Source organism: Galleria mellonella, unplaced genomic scaffold, assembly GCF_026898425.1.
Source record: "Galleria mellonella isolate WM207_F2 unplaced genomic scaffold, CSIRO_AGI_GalMel_v1 utg21, whole genome shotgun sequence".
In the NCBI taxonomy this organism is placed as follows: Eukaryota; Metazoa; Arthropoda; class Insecta; order Lepidoptera; family Pyralidae; genus Galleria; species Galleria mellonella.
In genome coordinates this window covers 966,243-992,670 of record NW_026442037.1, presented here as the reverse complement: position 1 = coordinate 992,670, position 26,428 = coordinate 966,243, and the positions used below count along the sequence as shown (strand labels likewise).

Genomic DNA, 26,428 nt, shown 5'->3' with positions numbered 1-26,428 from the left:
TCGGTTCTCGGTTCTTCGAGCTGTGACCAGTCAATTGCCACTTCAGCTTACTTATCCTACGAAAGAATAACATTAGTGAAGAATATTATTATTTATTTATCAATTTGAATTTATTACGCAAAATTAACACACTAATATGCACGTATTAACATAATAAACATGCTAGCTGAAAATAACAAACAAATGTACCGCGCGCGTTGCGCAGAGGTAAATAACAAAGAATATATATAACACAAAAGGCTTCCAGGGAGAGAATGTGGACAATTTTACACGAGTATTTACAACCCCACTGTCCAACGGTCTCGGAAAATTGCCGACTTAGAGCTGGAATATATTATCGGTTCAATCGATATCGATATTTTAATTTAATTTTAAAAATAAATACGTTTTTTAAATTATTATTATATTGATGTTAGCATTTATGTATAGGAATTAAGAAATTAAACGATGTATGTAGATCACTATATTTTTTGTGAAATTAGAGCTTTTTATTATATGCGTGTTAAAATCAGCGCTTTCTTCTCCGTCAAGTTTTATTAGTGTTCAATACAAAATGGTTGGTATATTGCTATTTCAGCAAATATAAATATTTCAGACTTGATCACTCTGTGTCTTTTATAGTAGATAATAATATTTTATTTAAGATTATCTTACGCGTGTAAATTATTAATGCAAAAAGTAAAAAATAATTATACAGGTGAAGAAAATATAAAATTAGAGGTAATAAGGTGAAAATTATTTGCAGGAGAAACCACGACGCTACTTATAAGTATTGGTTGATTACAAATAATGATGTAATTTCATGTCTATTGCCTAATTAATAAATATACAAGATTTTAATTAATAGATGTAATATGAATAATTATTTATTATTATATTTATGTAGAAAATACTTTCTTTTGTTTTAGAGCAACAGTATACAGATGAGTTCGAAAACATTTTATTAATATAGTTAAGGGAATTTTAAACACGAATTATTTAGTTACTAGTATCAAAATGTTTGCAAACATTTTGATTGCATCCACTCATAAGATATTTGACACAGAACAGACATACGAAATTTTATTTTTTTCTTCATTTAAAACTCTTTTAATTCAAAAATATTCTATCGATAAAAAGTTTTCATCGATAGCACATTGTTAAGCACTAGTCAGCCATCATCAACACCGCATTCGGAAAATCTACACTTAACCAGAAGAGCCAGCCCTCCCATTTATCCTTACACTCGCAGTGTCCTGTCGCCCCCCTACGGTGGCGCCCCCACGGGTGGCGCGCCTAATTCGGGGTGGCAAAGGGCAAAGCGCTGGCGCATCCAGCTAAACGCTGAAAGCGCTGATTTGATATTCGACTGAGCTTTCATTTATTTTAATCTAGGATTAGTCCAGTGTGAATTAAAGTTATTACATTTTAATATTAAGTATGTATTAAGAAAGTAAGCTTATCCATCTATTAGTTAAAGGATTTGTTAAAATCTATGTAGTAGACATTTTTTACGCTGTTTTAAGTTTGTTAACTAAAAGTGGATTTTTAACCGACTTCAAAAAAATTACGTTCCTCGCATGGCCTCTATTTTTTATGTATAAACATGTTAAGCAATATCTTTAAAATATTTTAACTACGCTTATAATCTATTGTTAACTTTGTTAATATATTGTTATTTAACACTTAATTATACGAAAGATATTTAACAATAAATAAAAAGGAAAAGAAAAGCGCCAAAATAGTTTTACTCAGTTGTACGATATGCCAAAATATAAGTATAATAAAATTATATTTTATGCTATGTTGTATCATCTAATATACCTTATATTACAATATAAATATGAGACTAGTTCCATTGGTAATGCCTTAATATCAAGAAACTGTTGAGGTTGTATTATATATATAATACGACCTATATATTTGGCTACATAGTCAATTATATTTTCTCGCTTATATAAAGATGACGTAAAACTTTCATAAAGTACCAACAATCTCTAGTATCGAAAATTACGATATTTGTTACTAAATTATGGTTAAACAGCTGAACAATATTATCAAAAATGTAACACATAGAAAATCTTTATTGTATAATTAAATTGTGTCCCACAAAAAGAAAACCGACTTCAATTCTGGCAAATTCAGTTATTTTGATTTAAAAACTAAACTACTAAACCAATTTTAATAACATTTCTATCAGTCAATCTGTAAGTATATCCTTTTAGATTTATCTATTTTATTTTTTAAAATAATTTTCCAAATCGGTTTACAACTGACAGAGTTATAAGCTAACAAACATAAAAGAATACAACTGATACAAGAGGGGGGGGAGGGGAAAGGGATTGTTAGTAATGGAGACTGAGAATCCCATTGCTAGCAATATACCCAACCAAGTCGACCTCCACGCGGTTCTCCCTGGAAACTATCATGGTTAATTCCTGATGAATTCATAATGATAGGCTAACTGGCATGTTTTCCTTCTCATCTATCAGCCTTCACTGGTGCTCCGCCAGCGTACCCCGTTAGCCCAGGCGGGGTTGCCATACCATTTTCACCCATCAAAAAAAACTGATACAAGAGCCCCATTCTTTATAAAGTCGGTTGAAAAATAAAGGATACAGTTCCATACCTATTTACAAGCATAAATTCCAGATGTAGCAATAAAAAAAGAAAAAAAAGTTGTTAGTAACAATTACGTCCATAGAAAAACATCACAAGTAAACTTCCATCAAATTTATTCGGTTCTTGCAATTCCACAAAATATCGACACAAACAATAAAAACTTCTCACAATTAAAACATCGTACGTAATAGCGACGCGCGTTAGGTAACCGACCCCACCCGGGGTGGGTGGACGTGGAGTGGGGCGAGCGGGGCGTTCCGGCCCATCAGTCTGGCCACGGCAATTCAGATGATGAATTAATCCAACAAACGTGACGCTATCACTTAGCCCTAATGTACGGGTATAATGTTACCCCGAAAATTTCAGTCCGCCACACTTTCAAATACCAACCATTTTAATGTACGACACTGCTTTGTTTTAAAGATTAAGCTACGGACGATTTTCTTCAAGTATTTTTGATGATTATATTTTTTTTTCTTGTTTTTTTTTTTTAAGAGTATTAGCAATGGACTAGCTACGGCAACATCGCAATTAACTGTCAAGTTTTAAAAACAATTTTTTATGTTTTTAAAATGATAAGTGAAAAAGTTCTCTGATCACGAACTAAAACCTTTATAAAGTTATTATGTTATGCTGTTATGTTACTCGATTATGCACGAGTTTTTAATGACTATGTAATTTTAGACATAGTACATTTAAATAAATACACACAATGTTAACAGAGATATAAAAGAGCAACTATTGAGTTTCTTGCAGGCTCTACTCAATAGATAACAACTTTCCGAATCTTGTAAAAAAAAAAAAAATTAAAAGAGCTTGTAAACAAGTCTATTTGAATAAAAATTATTTCACTTTGAAATTTATTAATTTCAAATTAGCTGATTATTAATTTACTTCAAATGATTCAAAACCTTTATTATTACGGAAAATATGGATTTTGATAGTAAAAATGTATTTGAAAAATTCCGAAGCGAAACATGAAGTAGGCGTAAAGTTTCTAATGGTAAATTTATACGCAATGTATTATTTTAACATTTAATTTGATAGCAGAGCACTTTTTAAACAATCAATTAGAAATATTGAAAATTATTCTTTGAAAATTGATATATAATTGAGACGTTGCAATACAAGTAGGCATAGGTAATATGGATACCGACCCGATATCTAAATATTGGATTCCTCTGGATATTGATGACGGATATCTATATTTCATCCGCCCATATCGGTATATATATATTCTAATATATTCGAATATGTTAAAAATCTATTATCCAATATATTTTTTTTTAATAATAGATTTTAACATATTAGTTTTTGAATCATAACATATACGTGTTTGCCACGAATGGCAGTTTAGATTTTAGTCCGCAGTTAGTCCAACCGCAGTCAGAGTTTAGAGATGTTTTAAGAGGGACGCTGCTGCCCATCTCTTGACTGTTAAGTTTCCTTAGATGTCTCTTCCGATACCCACAGGACAAGGTGACCTATTCTATGCCGGGACCACACGGGAATTCGAGCTGATACTTGAGTGTTTTAGAGACGTGTCTACGCAGGAAGAAACAGCTACGAAGTACGATTCTGCTCCATATTTTATGTATGTGATTGAATATAATATACATATACCATATATTTAATTATTGAAATATTTTTTTTTTCTAATATTAACTATTTAAATTAAGTTTTTTTTGTTCCACGATATTCCTTCCATTCATATTATTTGATTTGGTGTCTTTTGATTGGTAAAATATATCCAATGATGTCCTAAAATTGATTAAGGTACGATGAGACTGACGTGCCTAAAAGGACGAAAATCCCTAAATAAATAAAGGTAAAAAAAAAAAAACTATTAACTAATACTTATTACTATAAATACATTCACGCGCTGATCCTATATCTTTATTAACATGATAAATGTGAATGGAAGTTTGTTTGTCTGTTACCTTCTTAGCACCTTAACGATTAAACCAACCTAGAAATTTGGTATACATGAATTATGTGAGATGGAGAAGGGCATAGATTATTTTTGCTCCGGTCAGTGAATCTCCATTCCGGGTAAATATCCCGGTCACGCGTTTAAAGTCACGCGGGTAAAAGGTAGTATCGATATATTTCAAATACAATGCAGCAGTTAAAAAAAAGTAAAAAAAAAAAAACTAAACGTAATTAAGACGAGTGGCAATAAAATCATAAATATGTAATGTCAAAATAGACGCTTCCAAGCCAAAAATCCGAATATAGAAAAAAACATGTTCATCTAAATATCATTATTGATTTCACATGATTTGTTGATTTTATTTTATACAACTTAGAATGGCAAACTAGCTGACGTTCCACTTGATGGAAAGTGGTAACCGTCGCCTACAGACATGAGCAGTACCATGGACATAACAGAGTATACTGTTTCGCCCATGATACCCCCCATGCGTTACCATTCCTGAGGACTCAGATGTTATTCCTCTGTACCCTGTAAATTCATACACCATATCCCATCCACAAACCGAAACACAGCCATGCAAACACAACTGCTTCACGGTAGAAACACGAATGGGACAGAGGTACCCAAGCAATCGACTTTTGTACAAAGTCTCCCTCTGGTAAAATGGTTGATGCTGTTTTTCATCATCAAAGAGAAGATATAGAAGCAAACAGTTCCATGGACTCTTTCATTTTTTCTTTTATAGTTTTTATACCTATATTTTCTTAGCATACCTACTTATGTGAAAATACTATTCGAAGTAGCAATTATTATTCCTTACATTACACACATCAGACTAAAACTCCTTACGAAATGTGACTGCTACGAATAAAGGTGTTGTTTTAATTACATTATCAGGCGAGCACACGCGCGGGGTGTCTGGGGTGTTTGGACCCTTCTCACGGGTTGAAAGACATTCAAATAATAGTCTTTGGAGAAAAGTGGGACATGCGTGGGTACAATGTACCGGAGGAAGTTTTGATTGCGATTCGGCTGTCGCGGTTGACGGGTTCGATGAATCGTCCCGAAACGTCCCTCTTGTGCGGTGGCCTCGAGTTTTTGGCAGTTTGTTTCTACAATATGGTTTAAGTTGGAAAATTTTAATTTATAATAATATAATAGATTATTACATATATATATATATATATATATATATATATATATATATATATATATATATATATATACACCTTTTTTTGTACAACTTAGAATGGCAAACAAGCTGACGGCCCACCTGATGGAAAGTGGTAACCGTCGCCTATAGACATGAGCAGTACCATGGACATAACAGAGTATACTGTTTCGCCCATGATATCCCCTATGCTTTGCCATTCCTGAGGACTCAGATGTTATTCCTCTGTACTCTGTAAATTATTTTTAAATTATTAGAGGTAGGTACCCAAGCAATCTTTCTTCAATCAATCATTCTTTCTTCAATTTAATAACACAGTGATTTTGATTTTTATTAAAATTGAGATACGTGATTTTTTTTATACAAGTATCTTCATTGACTACTAGGATGATGGAAGACGTTCAGATGATGGAAGGAGAAAAAATGAGAAAAAATAAATCTAGTGATAGTAACGACTAAATGATACAGCGTGTTCATAATATGTTGTTTCACTAAATTAAATGTAGTAAAAATACATCCGAATTGAGAACTTCCTTTGTTTTAAAGGCGGTTGAAAATGAAGAAGGCATCTTTATCTTTCTTTTAATAACTTTTTTGTGAAACCAATGCCCGATTACCGGAATCTTTTTTGTGTATTATTATATTATATTTTATTTTATAACTTCAAAGTTTCTGTCATGTTTTCCTATCGTTAATATTTATTTGATTTAAATTTAAATTTACACCTAATAAGAAATTCATATTCTATCTACGTACATCTAACAAATCCAGGGTTTATTCCCGTTTTACAAGATATAGTTAAGTGGAACGACATACAAGCTTATAGGTATTATCTGTAAATATTATTTACATGAAAAATATATATAGAGATCGGTAAAATTACTCTCGACTTCGTTCCAGTTCCATGCCACAGTACTAAAATTTTGCAGTACAAAACATTTAAACGCCGACTCTACACTTCACACATGCAGAATAATTACAATCACATACAAAGTGGAAACTGCTGAACGCACACATGAGTAAAACTTCGAACAAAAGTTGCCGCGGGGTCTGAGTTGACCAATAGCATGCATTTAACCCTTCACGAGGATTAGGTGAGCATTGTTTCAAATCTCCGAGTTTCGCTTTAACGTTTGAATTTGGAACGCGACGCCGCCATTTTGTTCATTTAAAATGGACGCTGTAACAATAGGTCACCATTGTTCGTGGAGAGTGCTAGACGGACGGGACTGTAGTGTAGTGAGTGAACGAAAGTCGCCATTGTTTTACCGTTTTCCAATTTTGAATTTTTTATAGCGGCAAATTAGGTTATGACCATATTTTATTTTTTTTAAAATAATATGTGTATTTTACTCCATTACAATTGTCATTTACATTACAGCACGTAACTCTGTCCTCAGATAAGATTTACATTCCAAAGATAGCGGCCTAGAAATTATGAAGCACCAGAAAGCGCCACACAACGAATAAACAAAAGTTATATTTCTATACTTGTTGAGAGTTTTTACTAGTTTAGCTGCTGTTTCATTTTGGTATATTCTTTATACTACGTTATCATGACAAAAATGCAGAAGCATTGTGGTAAATCGATTAAAATATCCTTAAAGGAGTATTAGTATAACTAAGTATGCCAAATTTTATATTTAGCACAATTAGGTAAGAAAATATGTGAAGCAGTTGTATTTGCATGGCTGTGCTTTGGTTTGAAGGGTGGGATATGGCGTGAATTTACAGGGTACAGAGGAATAACATCTGAGTTCTTAGGAATGGCAACGCATGGGGGGGTATCATGGGCGAAACAGTATACTCTGTTATGTCCATGGTACTGCTCATGTCTATAGGCGACGGTTACCACTTTTCATCAGGTGGGCCGTCAGCTTGTTTGCCATTCTAAGTTGTATAAAAAAAAAAAACATAGACAACGCCGTGGGATAAAGTTAGTGAATAAATATTATTTAATTTCTAAATATAGTCACAAGTTCGTACATTGGCATTTGAGTTTCAATATGAACTTATATAACTCACCTTTGGATAATTTCAAACACGAGGCAAATCCACAAACCAGAATTTCTAGTCACCATTGTTACCTTACAAACAGCATTTTGGGGTCACACAACTGGACGATCCCATTGAAAGTACACACCAACTGCGCGGTGGGCCAACAAAAAAATATATTACCCGATTTAGTCCAATATTGTCTAATTTTCGGTAATAAAGTTTTGTCAACAGAAGGCGCGATGGACCCTCACCATTATTGTAGGGTTAACATTGACAAATTATCGCTCGTTGTTCAAAATAAGTGATGATGTTTGAGTTATAGATGGAGATCAATTAATTTCATATTACATATAATTTTATTATATTTTTATTTATTTATTTATTAAGATATTTTTTATTGACCAAAAGAAAATATGGTACAAAAGACGGACTCGATGTTAATAGCATTCTCTACCAATCCACCTTTTATTTCAGCCGTTAACTGTCCACTGCTGGACATAAGCCTTTCTCATAAGGGGAGTTTTGTCAGAGAATTGCCACGTTTGGCAGGCGGATTGACAACCAGATCACATTACTACTCGTTATTACTTTTTTGTTTTCACTAACTTTCTGTATTACTTACACCTATTTCGCCAACTGTAATCCGATTTTGATGGTTCTTTTTTGTGTAAAACAATGTAAAGAACATATCGATTGTATGGTTAGTAACCAAGAATAACAGCATAGATTATGCAATATTATACTGTACTTAAACCCTATAGAATAATATTTTACATTACCAAATTTTACCACGGGTTCGAATCTAAATCTCTTTAGACAGAAACCACTGTTCACGTCATTAAGCCGACAGGATCGTTAAAAATGTATTTACTTATTTAAAGTGAAACGGGGAAAAATATTACCAGTACGTAACACGGCTCGGTTAGACAAAGGGCCCTTTTACCCGATTATCCTCTAATAAGTTCTATCTCTTTGTATGTTATTTCCACTTGGACACGCTTCAGAAGGTCCACCTGATGCTGTAATGTTATTCACAGTAAATAAAGAAGATAAAAGGAAATACACATTATATTAATACATTGATTATTTTTTATTTATTTATTTTTATTTTATGAAAATTAACTAAAACATTATAAATTTATTGTTGTAATAATTATTCACAGTTAATAAAGAAAATAAAACATTATATTAATACATTGATTATTTTTTATTCATACCTTTTTTAACTGAAATAATATAATTTATGTTTATTTTTATTTATTTTTATGTTATTATAATTTACTAAAATACTCTAAAATTTTTATAATAATTAAAATAGCTAAAATTAGGAACGATATCGCATACCTAAGCATTTTCCTGGATTTTTTTTAATGGGTGATAATGAAATGGTAAACCCGCCTGCGCTGTCGGTATACGCTGGCGGGGGACCAGTGAGGGATGATATGTGATATGTGATGAAAGCAGGTCAGTTAGCCCATCGTGACGAATTCCACTAGAGTTAACCACAATGGTTTCCAGGGGGAACCGCGTGGAGGTCGACCTGATAGGGTATATTGCTAGCAATGGGTTCATTAAACCCTATTACTAACAAGCCCTCCCCCCCCCCCATTTTCCTGGATTCAATTCTCAGTTGATGCATTTTAAAAGATCTTTTTCTAAATTGGTTCTGATCTGAATATTCTAGGGTGCACTCCCAGGGTTTCTTTGTCTAATTTCTCATGTCCCAATAAAGGTAGCTTGAAGCTAGGTATGTTTATGCAGTAGATACTTTTTATTATTATTTTTTATATTACAAAAGTGGCAAACATACACATTTACCATTCGCACAGATATAAAAAAGTGATCTTAATATTTCTTACTTAACAACTTTTTTGCTTATTAGGTAACAATACTAATGTTGTATATACGTACAAGAAGAAAAACCACAGGGATACAAGTGTAGAGTTGATTTGTTAAACAGTGAAATATATAATTTTTCGTAACTAAAAACAGTTCTAAGATTTCATGTATATAATATTATATAATTATTAAATTATTTTTTTACTATAGATTTATTGTTTCGTTTTAGATAATATAAATAAAATGCTTAAGGATTATTTTTTGGCGTCGCTTCCTTTCTCGTGGGTGTCGTAAGAGATTACTAAGGGAACTAAACAGTCGAGAGACCACATCTCTGTTATCCATAACAGCGTTCCATTTAAAACATCACCAAACTTGACAAACTGCGGTTGCCAATTTCCTCAGCCAAGTGCTATAAGTGACAAATGGACAGTTAACAGCTGTTGTGATAATTATGATGATTTTATGATACAGCTTTCTTTAATATTATTCTCAAATGGAATTAATTTCGACAAGTATGTATGTATATTAGAATCCACCGTAATTGTATGTGAAGTTACATTCCTTTTAGTTACTTGTCATGCTTGCAAAATTAAAAAACTAATAATCGATTAAACTATTTATTTATATGGACAATACATCATTTTCCATATAACTTTGTAAAACTATTAAAAAATTATAACCTTGTAATCTAGATAAGTTATCGTAAAATATTTAAAATATTTCTTAATATTAGTCTATGTTTAATAAGAATTGTTTTGTTTTACAGATGTGAACTCTACGACTACGTCTCTGTGGCAAAAAGGCTATACAAGATATCTCGTAGGCAGAAATTAACATTTACATAGAAACGACCGCTTTTAGACTATTGGACGACGCGACAGTCCGCTGAATTTACGTACATTTACCCAAACACTGTATATGGAACCCAATTATAGTCTTTTGGGGTTGCGTTCCGAAATATTCATGAAATCCCATCGGTCCTCAGGAGTGACGATGTAAGTATAAGTGGTACTGGAACTGTTGTGGTGAAAGGACTGTAAGCTGATATAAAAACAGGGTGTCTTAAAGATGGTAATTTAATTATAATAATATACACCAATACAAAGAAAAAAAAGAGTAAAAAGGAACAAACAAAATATGACAATTTCTATATGTGACAATTGTTTTTGTCTATAAATTCAAGAGGAATCCGAAAAGGTGCGTCGTACAACGGCTGGCACAGGATATTCTGTAACATTCATATAAACAATAAGAGGAAACATTTTTTGTTTGAACTAATTTTAAATCAGTTAAGTTTCGTCAAAAAAATTATTAACTGATCACAAAAAATGATTTGTAGAAAGCTACATTATCAGTAAGTAAAATGGGCTAAAATTTATCAAAAAAAAAAAAACCGCACGTAAACGAAGCAGGTTGCTAGTTATACTGTAATTGTAGGCGACAGTTATCATTTCATTAAGTGGCCTATCAGCTTGTTTGCCTTTACCAAGTGAAAAAAGAAAAAAAAAATAGAAATGCTAGTAAACAATCATGTCATTTCTGTATTGCTTTAATTAGTGCAATATTGCACCTGTGAGTGTACGAGAATTGGCACTTTTACCTTCATTGTCTATAGTGTTGCATGCTTTAAACTTTTTTAATGACGTATGCCAATTAATAGAGGTAGGGTACTTAACGTTGTGATTGGCATTGCGATTACGTTTGGCGCTTTCCAAGTGATATTAATTTTTATTTGTTCTATACATAGAATGGAATTATTAGTATTAAATAGTACTTTATTAAGCATCATCTGGCCTCCAGATGGACCGTCGACTTGTTCACAGCCGTTAAGTGTCCATTACTGAACATAAGCCACACCCTTGGGGATTTTGCCAGTAGTTGCCATGTTTGGCAGGTAGGTTGACAACTGCACTTAGGCTTTAATGATGTTTTAAGAGGGAGGTTGTTGCCCATTGTCTCGTCCATTAAGTTTCCTTAGTCGCCTCATTCGACATCCACGGAAAAAGAAGGGGTTGCCTGTTCGATGGCAGAACCACATAGCAAAATGATTTTAAATAGTAACTTGCTTGTTTGCTAATTTTTTTTTTTATTTCCGCCATTGCTAGCAATATTATATCTGGTCGACCTTCTCGCGGTTTCGCCTGGAAACCATCCTGATCGATTTTTGTCGAGATTCATCAGTATGGGTCAACTAGACTGACTTCATCCTCATTTGTCATCACTCACTGCTACCTCGCCAGCGTATACCGATAGCGCAGGTGGAGTTTTTTTTTTTATGGGTGAAAATAGTATGGTATCCCCGCCTGCGCTAACGGGATACGCTGGCGGAGCACCAGTGAAGGCTGATAGATAAAAATAAAAACAGGTCAGTTAGCCCATCATGATGAATTCATCAGGAATTAACCATGATAGTTTCCAGGGAGAACCGCGAAGAGGTCAACCTGGTTGGGTATATTGCTAGCAATGGGATTCTCAATTTCCATTACTAACAATCCCTTTCCCCCCGGATCACGCAGGGGTTATCATACCTTTATCATTCCTTAAAAAAAACTACTGAAAAATAATAACAGTATAAGGTGAAATGATCACAATATATTTGTACTTGAATATTTAATGTGCCATTTATAAGAAATAGAAAATCGTTCATTCAGTCTGTACGTGCACGCTTTTCGATAAAACCATAGGTGGTTTTAAGAAGCGAAGAGCACTTAGGGGTGACGGTGTTATGCCAAAAGTAACCATGTTGACTGCCCCAGTAACGGGAGTGACACTTCATTACCTTTTTTATTTATAACAACTTTACACTTAGTGAAAATGGCAGATTTAGACCATATGGCGTTATCTACCAGTCGACTGTTTAGCAGGAATAACAAAAAATATAATTGACAGTGCAACGTAATGAGCAATTAAATAGAAAAATCAAAATTAATATTAAAACATTAATTTTAAAATAACCTATATAATACTCACATTATACATATATTATACATTGAATAAAAAAAGAACTAATGAAACAAAAAAATAAGAAGAAACTCATTGTCTGTTCTCAATTTGTTATTGTTATTTTTTTTTCATAAAATAAAATAAAGCAAAACAAAATGTGGGGAACATAACACTCGATATGCACAAATATTTTGATTTGGGTCAAATCCGAAATTACGTTTGCAGTTAAAGTGTAATAATGTAATCCCATATTCGATTCTCTTATTTTTAAATCTAATATGGAGGCGTTCAAGTATTACGTAACACAATTCGAGGAAAGGGAGCTTTTGTAAAACGTTACGATGCGTTACAGGAGTGGGAGTGGAGTTCGAATAACACGTTACGTAACATTGATTTTTTCTTAATTATATAATAAACTAGAGAATTTAAATCTTCCAAGTCGCCAACTCTTTTTGTTTATGTTTTACGGAGAATACATTGTTTATATCGTTTAGGGAGCGGGAGAGGCATGCAAATAAATGTTACGACGTGTTACATAGTGGGGAAAAAAAGGTGAAAAATCTTCAAAAATTGCTTCAAAAATACTTGAACGCCTTCTAAAATAATTTGTCTATTATTAGAAAAACATATAATTTATTTTTGCATCTTTAGTGTCTTTTTAATCTATTTAGATATTAATATGATCGGCGAATTGTGGGCATAGCGAATTTTACATTAATCACGATGACAACAGTCTACAATTGCCTTTGACTAATTAAGAAATCGTGAAAATATTTATTTATTTATTTATTTAATTTTCATGGTGTTCTTCTGCGTAACACCATCCAGCCGATGTCGCTTGCAGGTTGTCATTAAAAGGCTTTTAATTCTTGATGCCTCCACATTCACATCCTCAATGCTCGGATCGGATCTGGAACAAAATACAAAACTGTATGTGACTATGTATGTATGAAGACTTTGTAAGAAATAATGTATTGTACCTACAGTGTACCTCCTTTTGTTATTACAATGACGCAGAAGGAGGTATCAGTGAGTATTCATAAGTGAGGATGAAGTAAGATCAATAAACCCATCATGATGGATTCATGGATAAATTGGTTTTTAGTTTTTTTTTTTTTTTATAAATCTGTAACATAGGTTTATTGAACTACTGAGGTGGCAAACAAGCATACGGCCCACCTGATGGTAAGCGGTTACTGTAGCCCATGAACGCCTGCAATATATTACGCGCGCGTTGCCGACCCTGAAGAAACCTCGTTATCCCCCATTTTCGAGAACCCCATGCTGTAAATGGTAACATATTTTTAAAAATAACTATACATATATATACAATAAGTATCAAGCTATAGTATATTTTAATGAGTGATAACGAAATGGTAACCCCGCTTGCACTATCGGTTAAACTGACGGGGCACCATTGATGGATGATAGGTAAAAACAAAGCAGATCAGTTAGCTCGTCGTGACGAATTCAACAATAAATCAATTACGATGGTTTTTAGGGGGAACCCCGTGGTGGTCGACCCTACAGGGTTTGCTAGCAATGGGGCCATTCGTCCCTATTACTGATAATCTCTTTCCCCCATCAAGCTATACTTTACTATATACTTTAATATGCCGTACACTGATACCAATTGTTTGATCCTGTAACGAGTCTCTAAAGAAACTCAGAATATACAAAATCGAGCTATTTCAAAAAAATTCATTCCCTAAATTGGCCCAAACGAGAATCGAACCTGTGACCATATTAACAAAAAGCACTTTGCAAACCATAGCCCAACAGAGAATTATAATTATTTTGTGAATATAAGTTTTTATACAACTTAGAATGGCAAACAAGCTGACGGCCCACCTGATGGTAAGTGGTAAACATAAAAAAATCATTATACAGCTATAAAAATTTCCACTATTTATTATTAAGTCCTATTATTATATTATTAGAGTAGCTCGTGTTGAGCTACTCTAATTCACATAATATTAGGACGCCATGTAAACACCATACCTATTTCCACGAACAAGCCTAAGGACGTCCACATAACAATCTTTGTAACGTATCGCATAAAGATCTTTTGTTGACATACCGAGTCGGTACCCCATTTTGTACGCACTAGCTCATTAAAGAGCATCCCACGTCATATCCTTCCGACATCTTGTTTTGAAATGCTAGAATGTGAGCTCTTTATATCGATATATTTTAATAAGGTTCTTGAGATACGAGAGACCTTTTATATTTTAACGTAATAGACATTCATATGGTTATGTTACTTCGTTATGACAAATTTTTAATTGTTGAATGTATTCTCGACCGACTTCGAAAAGATTCTCCATTTATTTATTTATTTTTAATAAACTTTAATGCATAGAAAAATTCTATGTACATTCGATTCAATCGAGAATAGGTCTCCCTTTCTTTGCCCGTAAGAGAACTTAATGTTCGAGGGATGGACAGGAGCGTTCTTCTTAAAGCATAATTAAACCTAACTGCGATTGTCGACCCGCTTGCCATTTTGCTATGTGGTTCTGCCATAGAACAGACAACCCCTTCTTTTTCCGTGGATGTCGAATGAGGCGACTAAGGAAACTTAATGGACAAGATAATGGGCAACAACCTCCGTCTTAAAACATCACTAAAGCCTAAGTGCAGTTGTCCACCTGCTTGTCAAGCATGGCAACTACTGGCAAAACCCTTATAGGGCATGTCTATATTCAGCAGTGGATAGTTAAAGGCTGATATGATGATATGATAACATGCAACTAAACACACATAACTTAAGAAATAAAAAAACCATTGTAGTTAGGCTGCGATGAATTTAAAAGTATGTGATAATATACTGTGTTACCAACATATTTGTATTTAAAAATAAAAATCAATAATTAAATTGTGTACCACAAAAAAGTCGACTTCAATTTTGATTAAAAACAAGTTGTTTCGATATAAAAACTAAACTATTAAACTGGTTTGGATAAAGATTCTATAAGACCAATCTGTAAGAAAAAAAAATTTAAATAGGTTTACAATTAATGGAGTTACGAGCTCCTTCTTTTTGAAAATTATATATATTTTGTTTATACCACTGAGGTGGCAAACAAGCATACGACCCGCCTGATGGTAAGCAGTTACCGTAGCCTATGAACGCCTGCAATACCAGAGGTATTACGCGCGCGTTGCCGACCCTGAAGAAACCTCTTTACCTTCCTTTTAAAGAAAAAAATTATATATTAGTTAATAAGTTTTATAAGTAGAAGAGGGCCCAAGACTTCGCGACACAGGGAATCCTAGTGTGAAGTCTTGGGAACAAATGTAAAATTGTAACATGTATCTTTAGATTTAATAAATATTATTATTATTATTTAGATTTCTACAAAATTCACATCTTCCCTCTTAAGAAGAGGAGATGGCAACTAACCCCCGGCCCAGTCGGCTAAGGTTCAGGACTCCAGGGAGAGAAACCGGCGTACAATGCGGGCAGTATCTAAGAGCACCGCTTTCTGCATCTTTCCCGGGAGTGATATAATTGTATCTGTATTGCATTTTAAATGAACATTATATTTTTATGAGAAAATAAATGTTCTAAACTCATTACCCATCAACAAATAAGTGGCAAAGAAAAAATAGGTTTAAAAAAAATAATAAAGACCCATATCCATTGTAGACAAGTCCGCATACAAGCATTGCCGGCGTTTCCCCGACTTTCCGTTTGCAATGACACTTTGTGACGACTCAGTTTTTAATTAGCGTGTTTTTCTTTGTGGCGGCCCGGTGCAAATTAGCCTGTGATGTGAAGTGCAGTGTGGCTTGAGCCCGCGCAAAGCTCTCACAACGCGCTCTATCATTGGCCCCGTTTTCATTGATGCTGTTTTTTTGTGTGTGTGCACGGAACATTAGCAAATTACGTGTATTTTTTTTTGTTGACTGTTTTTTTTTTTTATTTTTAATTGAAGTCATTAAGCATCTTTACGCTTGTAGCTATTTGTAACATATTTTTTTTAATGGGTGATAATGGAATGGTAAGCCTGCCTGCGCTATCGGTATACACTGGCGGAATACCAGTGAGGGATGATAGGTAATGATGAAAACAGGTGACGAATTCCACAAAAATTAAACACGATGGTTTGCAGGGGGAACTGCATGGAGGTTGACTTGATAGGGTATATTGCTGGCAATGGGTCAGTTAAACATCATTACTAATAATCCCTTTCTCCCCCTTTGTAACACATTACATACGAACTTTATATCCATTACTTTGTACGCGTGGATTTCAGAAGTAGAAAAACCAATAAATAGACTACTTCTGGATGGCGTATCAAGGTAAAACATATACCAGGTTTTAAATTAGTTCAGAAATACAACCGTTTAATACCTACAATCGCATCCAATCTGGCGCAGTAGTTTTTTTATGATGCTGAACAAAAATACAGACAGACAGAGAAAATTTCTAAAAAATACTATTTACTTCTATTGCTCTTACTGAGACCCTTCATATTAATTTTTGTTGAAAAACCTCTCATTACATCATCTAGTTATAATTTTATTATATTAGTAACGTTAAATATTTTATGCTTTTATTGGAGTATTAATATTGACAATGCTCTTTATTTTATCTCCAAAATGCCATCAGAAACAGTTACAGAAAAAAAGTAAAATACATCTGTTTGAGAGATTAAAAATAAAACTATGTGCCCTACACCAAGCCATTTGGCCGGTATAGTATTACTACACCGGCCAAATGGTATAGTGGATAAATGGTAAAGTGAATTTAGATAATAGTTTAGTAATTTTTTTTTTTTCTATACAACTTTGTTTTATATTTATAACCAATTAGCGCTTTAAAGGCTGAACCAATCACTATATTTAGTACACACATACTATATTGGATTAAGAAGAAAATAAACTACTTTCTATTCTTTCTTCTAATAGAAATTTCTAATAGAAAGAAAGAAAGAAAGAAATAATTTAATCGAAGAAGCAGTAAACATAATCAATAAATATATCCTGGTCATGCGAACGAAGCAGCGGGTAAATACTAGTGAAAGGATATTTATAATTCTCCTTCTCTCCTACTAATAAATTTGCTACTAGCTTATAAGTATTATTTCGAAAAATTGTTTTGTACGAATAAGTATCAATGTTAATTGAAATTTCTTAAAAGTGTCTTAAATTAAAAAAAAAAAAGTTCGCAAACATGCCGCCACATATAATAATTAAAACTTCATACTATATTTCATACAAACAAAAACAAATATCACTCAGAGGCATTGTAACACATTAGAATTTTAAGTTCTATAGTTTCCGTGCGAGATTAACAAATCCCAATCACGGGAGAGATTCGCGTATTCATACCAAAGTTTGCCGCCCCTGACTGCGGGACGGAAGATGGCGGGGCGCGCGCGTGCGAGCGGGACGGGGCTACACCGAATTCGGGGGTTGGTAGTACATGGGTCTGACATAATGATATATTAATTTCAGCGAGCTCCCATTGTTTCGTTAGGTATTTTACGGTGTGACGCATGGTCATTATGTTTTCATAGTTTCATAAAGGCTGAAATTCAAAGGCTTGCTGTTTGTGATGCTCGTATTGTGTGTTTAATGATCGAAGTATAACGGTGATAAATTGCGCCAATTGTCGCTCAAATGGCGCTAGTGTCGAAATTAGGGTTCCGTTACGAAGACTACGTGTGTAATCTACTTTTGATTCGTATAAGGAGGATGCTTGTTGTGGCACGCGACTTTGTCCGTGACTTTTAGTAATATTTTTTTATACAACTTAGAATACCAAACAAGCTGATGGAAAGTGGTAACCGTCGCTTATAGACATGAGCAGTATCATGGACATAACAGAGTATACTGTTTCACTCATGATACTCCCCATGCGTTGCCATTCCTGAGGACTCAGGTGTTGCCATATCCTGCCCTTCAAACCGAAACACGACCATGCAAACACAACTGCTTCACGTTAGAAACACAAATGGGATAGAGGTGCCCAAACAAACGACTTTTGTACAAAGTCTCCCTCTTTTAAATGGGTAAATATGGTAATATCTTAAAGATATATATATACACTTACTGTAGTGTCATGACTTTGCCCACATAACAAATAAAACGTATTTCATGATAATTATTTTTTTAATATTAGAATAAAGAAGTAAGCTCAGCATGAGGGGGAGGAGGGGACAAATAAAGGGCATGCCACCTACATATACTATCTACTATATTCCCATTGGCAATACTATTATTTATACTATTACATATATAAGATACTAGAAGTCATGAAATACGTTAGTCCTTTCGCCAACTAGTAGGTTCATTTTTAACAGAAGACTTCAAAAAGGAAATTTTAAATTTTGTTGTTTTTTTTGTTCAAAATAAAGCCTTAATCCGTTTGTAATAAAACACAGATTGTTTACAATATTGGAGTCCGTCATTATTATTTTTCTCCCACCTTAGTTTAACGAATAAAAAAAAGTACTGACTGAATGGAGGCATGTGCGCGGACGCTTGCTCCTGTAAAATAAATGTAATGTGTTTTTTTTAAACTGTATATGGCCTGAAGAACCTGTAGGAATTTGTGTGTGCGTGCATATAGTAATTGAGGAAGAACTTCCGATCAGTAGTTAAGTTTTAAATTCTAATAACTGGTATCATTACAGTTTTTGTTGTTGTAAAGATATACTAAACAGTGGTAAACTATTACGTGAGTTTAATCTAGTTTTATTGGTGTTTCGACCAGGATTAAGTTGTCACGAGTAGACCGGTGTAACACTGTTATGCCTTCGCTTCCGAGGCAGGTGAAAAAGGCATATTTTCGGTTTGATATACAATTTCATTGAAATAATTTCTTCATTTGCACTGATGTATTGTGCATTTGTTTCTTTATTATAAATCCGTACTGGTCAACAGAACGAATTTTTTAGTCCTTTCGGTTCTACTAATAGAACTAAATCGTAGAATAAATATGGATTAATAATAATATTATGATGACATATTGTTCTTACTCCACCATCACCATCAATTTTCTATAAATATATATATATATATATATATATATATATATATATATATATATATATATATATATATATATATATATATATATATATATATATATATATATATATATTATCCACTCTTAATAATAAGTACATACACACAAGCACACTAATCACATGGTCCTCTGGCTAAGATACCCTGTATTACGAAGATCCAGACAATGAACATCAGAGGGTACAACCGAGAATACCTATTCATCACGATGGGCTAACTGACCTGCCTTTTCATTCTCATCTATCATCCCTCACTGATACTCCGCCAGCGTAACCTTTAGTGCAAGCGGGGTAACCATTTCATTATCATAAAAAAGAAATACTGTTAACAATGAAGATCTTCTAGAGCGTATTACTAAAAATCCCCCCCACCTCCCCCATCGCATATCACACTTCACTAATGACTCGAAACGAAGCCTTTGAAATGTATATTGTTGATACATCGCGTTTGATAATGTGTCCTTAATAATTTCGGATAAATGAGGCTTGATACTACTGTACACGTAGTTGGTTCTATTTACATCGTCATTATTCGCGAACAGACGTTGTTTTAACACCGTTTCCTTTCTCTCTCTTCGTTCATTTCATTACTGAAGGTCGTGTCCTTGAAAGGTGTCTGTTGCTTCTCTTATGATGTTATTCCATTTCGCACGGTCTTCAGCCTCTCGCAGGGCAGTTGTAAGTCACATAACGGTGGTTACTTGGCCCGGCCATCGACTAGGTAGTCGTTTGTGTGGTCGTTTCCTCTCTATCTTGCCTACAACCATTAGCTTGTCCAGATAGTTGGACTGTCGACAAGCAATATGACCGAAGTACCCGAGAATCCTCTGATAACAGACTGTCGAGAGCCTATTTTTTGATTTAATGGCAAAGGGACAATATCTTAACAGATACTGTTAAGATATTGTCCTTTTGCCCCCCGAAGAGGAGGCCTACGTTCAGCAGTGAACAGTTATCGACTGGTATAATGATGATGATACAGACTAGATGAAATTATTTAAAAAACAACAGCAGAAAATTTTATACAAAGATTGTCTCCTTGGATATTTTTTGACCCACTTATGTTACTTACGTTAAAAAATGTGTTTACATGGCAATGTTTTAATTTGAAGAGCATTAGGTGTGGGAAAATGTAATTGGAAGATATAGAAACATAAAATGTTAATCTTCTGTAATGGCAACGCAACAAGGTTACCAAAAGCGTCACAGTGTATTCTGTGATATCCAAGCTGTTGTCCATGTCTATAGGTGTTTATTACTACTTTCTATCAGTGAACCCTTTGGCTTATTTGCCATTCCAAGTTATATAAATATATATAATAATAAGTAGGGTATATATATTTACATTATTGCATATTTTGCATTTTTATATGCATTTAAAAATGACAAAATTTTCATCGTGCCTCTGATCAAACTGTTTATCTCCTGTACTTCTCTGTATCCAAAAGTTGTCTGGAAGAGATCGCTTTAAGCGATAAGGTCACCCATTATTTTCTCACTGTTATCATTTCTTGTAATTATTTGTACCTATGGGGGAAACAATTTATAGACATAAATACTTTAATTAATCTCTATAATATATATATCTATATAAATAAAAAAAACTTTACAAATGTCAAAATTATAATAAAACTATTGTTATCGACCCTATTCAAATCTGTTAGTTAGGGAGATGAACTTATGAGATGACAGACCGGTCCATTGGGTCAATTTGGTCAGGTGAAAGGTCATGACTGGTCAGTGGTCAAAGGGATGCTGCGTATGTAGATCGTAATAAGGGTTATCTATTGGTTACAGGGTAATTTTTAAATACAGGGGTGTAAAATATTAATTCTATTCCTATATATATATATTTTTTTTTATACGACTTAGAATAGCAAACAAGCTGACGGCCCACCTGATGGAAAGTGGTAACCGTCGCCTATAGACATAAGCAGTACCATGGACATAACAGTACACACACATACTATTTCGCCCGTGATACCCCCCATGCGTTGCCATTCATGAGGACTCAGGTGTTATTCCTCTGTACCCAGTAAATTCACGCCATATCCCACCCTTTAAACCAAAACACAGCCATGCAAACACAACTGCTTCACGGTAGAAACACGAATGGGACAGAGGTACCCAAGCATGTATGTAGTCTAAACTAGTTGTTACCGGGGTTATTGTTCGCTAAAAGAAAGCTATTTATCTATTCCAAATACTAACCCACTATTCATAAAAACTAAAACCTCGTAAATTTGAATTTATTTATTTGTATATTTATATATAACTTTCATTATAAGTAGCAAGGATTTATATAATTAGTATGACTCATTTTTATTTCTATTTAATGATTTATTATATATTATACTAGCATTTACTTGCGACTTCGTTTGCGTGATCGGGTTATGTTTACTGGCCGTTCTCCGTCCCATATAGTACTTACATATATACCAAATTTCATAGTGATTAATTCAAATGTTAAGGCATTATAAGGTAACAAACAAACTCACTTTTACATTCATAAATATTAGTAAGTATTTGTAACAAAAAAGCAAAGCGGATTTACATAATAATATTATAGCGGTTTATACACTGCCTACCTCGTAAGAGAACTGGCATGAAGATAGATAAAACAATGTAAAGATGTTGATATGTAATTATTAAGGCATCACAGAAACTATGGCATCCATGGATATCTTTAGGTCCTCATGACGGATAGATGAAAAAAATCTTACTTGATATTATAAAAGTAAAGATGTTTGTGTGTTTGTTGTTATATATATAATTTTCGTTTCTATATTATCTCTAACGTATGTTAGTTTTATCCCCATTAATTATTAATAATATCCGGAAATAGCTATTATAAATACTCTATAGGGCTGTAGAGATGGCGCTGAATGACACATGAGAGTTTGAGATAAAAAATTGTCTGGGTGTTATAACGCAAGCTATGCACGTGATAGTTTGAGAAACAGAGTCGGGCTTGTGTTAGGATTTAAAGTTTTATACACTAACTATTGGTCGTGTGGTCCTGGCATAGAATAAGCCACCAATTCCTTTCCCATAGGTGTGGTAAGAGGCAACTACGGGAGGGCAAGGGTTGGGCAACAGCGTCCCTCTAAAAACATATCCAAAGTCTAACTGAGGTTGCCATTCCGCCTGCCAAGCGTGGCAACTACTGGCAAACACCCTCTAGGGGGACTGTCCACTGCTGAATATAAGCATTCTTCAGAAGGGGAATTTTGCCAGTAGTTGCCACGCTTGGCAGGCGGGTTGGCAACAAAAGTTATACTTTGGTGACGTTTTAAGAGGGTCGCTGCAGCCCATCCCTCGATCATTACCAGAGGGAGACTTTGTACAAAAGTCGATTGCTTGGCTACCTCTGTCCCATTCGTGTTCCAACCGTGAAGCAGTTGTGTTTGCATGGCTGTGTTTCGGTTTGAAGGGTGGGATATGGCGTGAATTTACCGGGTACAGAGGAATAACACCTGAGTCCTCAGGAATGACAACGCATGGGGGGTATCATAGGCGAAACAGTATACTCTGTTATGTCCATAGTACTGCTCATGTCTATAGGCGACGGTTACCACTTTCCATCAGGTGGGCCGTCAGCTTGTTTGCCATTCTAAGTTGTATAAAAAAAAAAAGTTCCTTTAGTCGCTTCTTGCCACACCCAAGGGAAAGGAAGGGATGGCCCATTCTAAGTCGAGACCACACGGCGTATTATTATTAATTAACTGGGATAAAACTAGCATACGTTAGAGACAATACAGAGAACGAAATCATTAGCATATTTTTTTTTTTTATAACCGTGTTCTATTTTCAAATAATTAAAATTTTATAAAATATTTAATTCGAATGGTAAATTTGTTTATATCCCGCCGCACAGAAGATTTAATATCTTGTGAAAATAATTTTTTCTCCCAACTAATATTATAAATGTGATATTAAGTTTGTTTGTTACCTTATAGCGCCTTAATGGCTTAAACAAACATTATGAAAATTGGTATACACGTACTATATGAGATGGAAAAGGCTATAAGCTACTTTTTAATCAGGTCAGTAAACATAATATAATGTACGTAATAATAATAAATCATTAAAAAGTAATTAAAATTAATCATACTGAATTATACAAATTTGTTAATTATAATAATAACAATTTTATTTATTTATTTATTTAAGGCGAAACAGACAGCTAGAACAATACATAATTACACATTTAAATAGTAATTTGACAGTCACTAAAATTTGCACAAATGTGATACAAGTGAAGGAAACACAAAATTAAACAATACTAAATTAAACAAATTAAACAATGCAAAATTAAACAATACGAAAATAAACAAATTAAACAATACCAAATGAAACAAATATATTACTTTACATATTACTATTAATATACAAACAAATAAACTCAAATTTAAGAGGTTAAGACGAGTGTCAATAAAATCATATGTAGATATGTAATATCAAAACCACACGCTTCCAAGCCAAAACACCAATATAAAATAAAAATACTAGTGAAAGATATTTCAACATGTTCATCTGAAGAGCACCATTGATTTCACGAGATTCGTTGACGCTGTTTTCCATCGTCGGAGAGTTAATCAGAAATTTAAATTGACATACAAATTTATTAGAACTCATGACATTTTATATATATAAGATAGCCCAATCAACCTTATTTTTTTCGTACTAAATTTTAAAAAACGAGATGATCTCTTAAATCTTTTTTTTTTACGACACAGGGGGCAAACGTGCATGCGGCTCACCTGATGGTAAGTGACCACCGCCGCCCATGGTCACCCACAACACCTACGGCATTGCAGGTGTGCTGCCGACCTTTCTCACCAAGTAAGAATTAAGTTTGATATATTATATATTTAACGTAATAGTTTATATAAATAAATCTATTAAAAAGCCATTTACATATTCCGACCTGTTTTCTAAAAAAGTTGTTCCGTTTTACGAATATTATTTTTGGATTTCGATTTGTCGTTCTCTTAGACCACTTGAAATTAAGTAGGTAAATAAACAAGCACTCTTAAACTTTCCCAACTCATTTTTGCCCCCATAAATCACAAACAAACTCGAAAACACTAACGTTCGCTAACCAAACCAAACACTTGTAACTTACTCCAATTCATTTCTAAGTTCGGCCCTGCGCATTGGCCGAAACCCTATCTCCCCCACCCGCCCCCCTAGTTTCCGAATTAATTGCAATCAGTAGGAAGGACACGAGTCTAGTCCACCCCTAACTTCGTGTGCCATGTTGAAAAGCCCCAACTGTACTTGTGTTTGTACACTTACGTGTGAGTTTTGTAGTAGTGTGCGTAGGTATACTGAACTAGGCATGGAGATGTTTGCTATTTTTAATTCTTAATTTTTTTTTTATTTAATTATTTTTCTTTATCGTAGTGATTTTTACTAGCTAACATTTTAAAGAATTAAATGTTGTAATATTGGTACTTATTTAGTAAACTGTATTGTTATTACCTTTATATATTTTGGATAATGAAAACACTATAAAATAAAAATGAAATAAATTTACTGATCAGTCACTGTTAAAAATCTCCAAACCAGAGAAATAAAAAAGTTATATCACAGACAGTACTATTGTTTTTATCTAGTTTTTTTTTTTTTTATGTACGTATTTGCCATGATTGATTTACTCTAATTGAGATTCGATTTAAAAATCGAAAACCTGCCGATTAATTACTGTGAAATACGAAGGCAGCTATTATCTGTGATTTTTAATAAGTGCTATTTACTCTATGATTATCACGTGATTCGCATGAAAATTTCATTTGTAATAAAATTAATGAAATTTTAAAATAAAATTATTCCATATGAAAATTTCATGCTTCAAGTCTGTTCCTTTATGAACTGTCCCGTGCCTAAACCGAATGCGAAGTCAACCATTTATGTCCACTTTGTAATTCTGCGTTTATACGAATCGAGATAAGATTCGGGTTATCTTGACATGTTAATATTTGGGAGTATTGAATTTATTATTGAGATTAGCTATGTACTGCTTCTAGATAAGGGACTGTTATTTTTCGGGATAATTTTTAAATATAGATAAATGTTTTGTTATTGTTTAAGACGATTTTAATGCTGTCTTTACACTTCTTTATACATGTTACTGGCAAATTTTTGATAGAAATAAACAAAAAAAGATTTTTTTCTCAGCCAAATTAGAACTTTAAGGTCATACATTCCGTACTGTTATAGGCGTGCATAGGCTACAGGAACTTTGTTTACTATCAGACGAGTCGTATGCTTGTTTGCTACCATAGTAATATAAAAAAAAATTGAATACTAAATTAGTTAATAACGATTTCCAAATAATCATAAGCACCAATCAACATAATATCAAATAGACGTCAAATAATATGTAAATTGATGTCCTTTTGACGTCTTCTAGATGATACGGTTTCGTTTTAATCCTAATTAGATTACGTCAAAAAGTCATCTTTCAAAAACAATGCCTCATACGACTAGGGGTTACATCTCTAAATCTACTTATCGTAAAAAAAAAAACTTACTACAAGTAAAAAAAATATTAAAAAAAAAAAGGAAAACACAAATTCTTCCATCTTTATAACATTAGTAGATACAGACAAGCATACCGGTGGTCCAAACAGTTCTAAACATATAATATTAATATCAAAAGGCACAAACTAGGAACTAAACTAAAAGATAAGGTACCAACCAACTCCGTACAAAGTAATCTTTGCACGCACACCAGAGCGAAGGCTCCCAACTGTTAACAAAGTTGGAATAACTTGAGAAGACCAAGGGCTGTTTAGAAAGGACCCCAACTTGTGCCGAGCTGAAATATTAATGTAGTTTCACAGAATCCTATATGAGCGGCGTATACATCTAATATTTGCTAATGGCGGG

At 33.6% G+C, this 26,428-nt stretch overlaps 1 long non-coding RNA gene across 2 annotated transcripts in view; it reads right to left on the bottom strand.

Annotated features, from left to right (window-relative positions):
- Nucleotides 1-10,933: 10,933 nt before the first annotated feature.
- Nucleotides 10,934-26,428, bottom strand: part of LOC128200563 (uncharacterized) — a 99,986-nt gene continuing 84,491 nt past the window's right edge. For both annotated transcript variants that reach the window (XR_008252772.1, XR_008252773.1), the window contains exon 4: nt 10,934-13,401. This is a non-coding gene — a long non-coding RNA (uncharacterized LOC128200563). The remainder of the gene's footprint in view (nt 13,402-26,428) is intronic.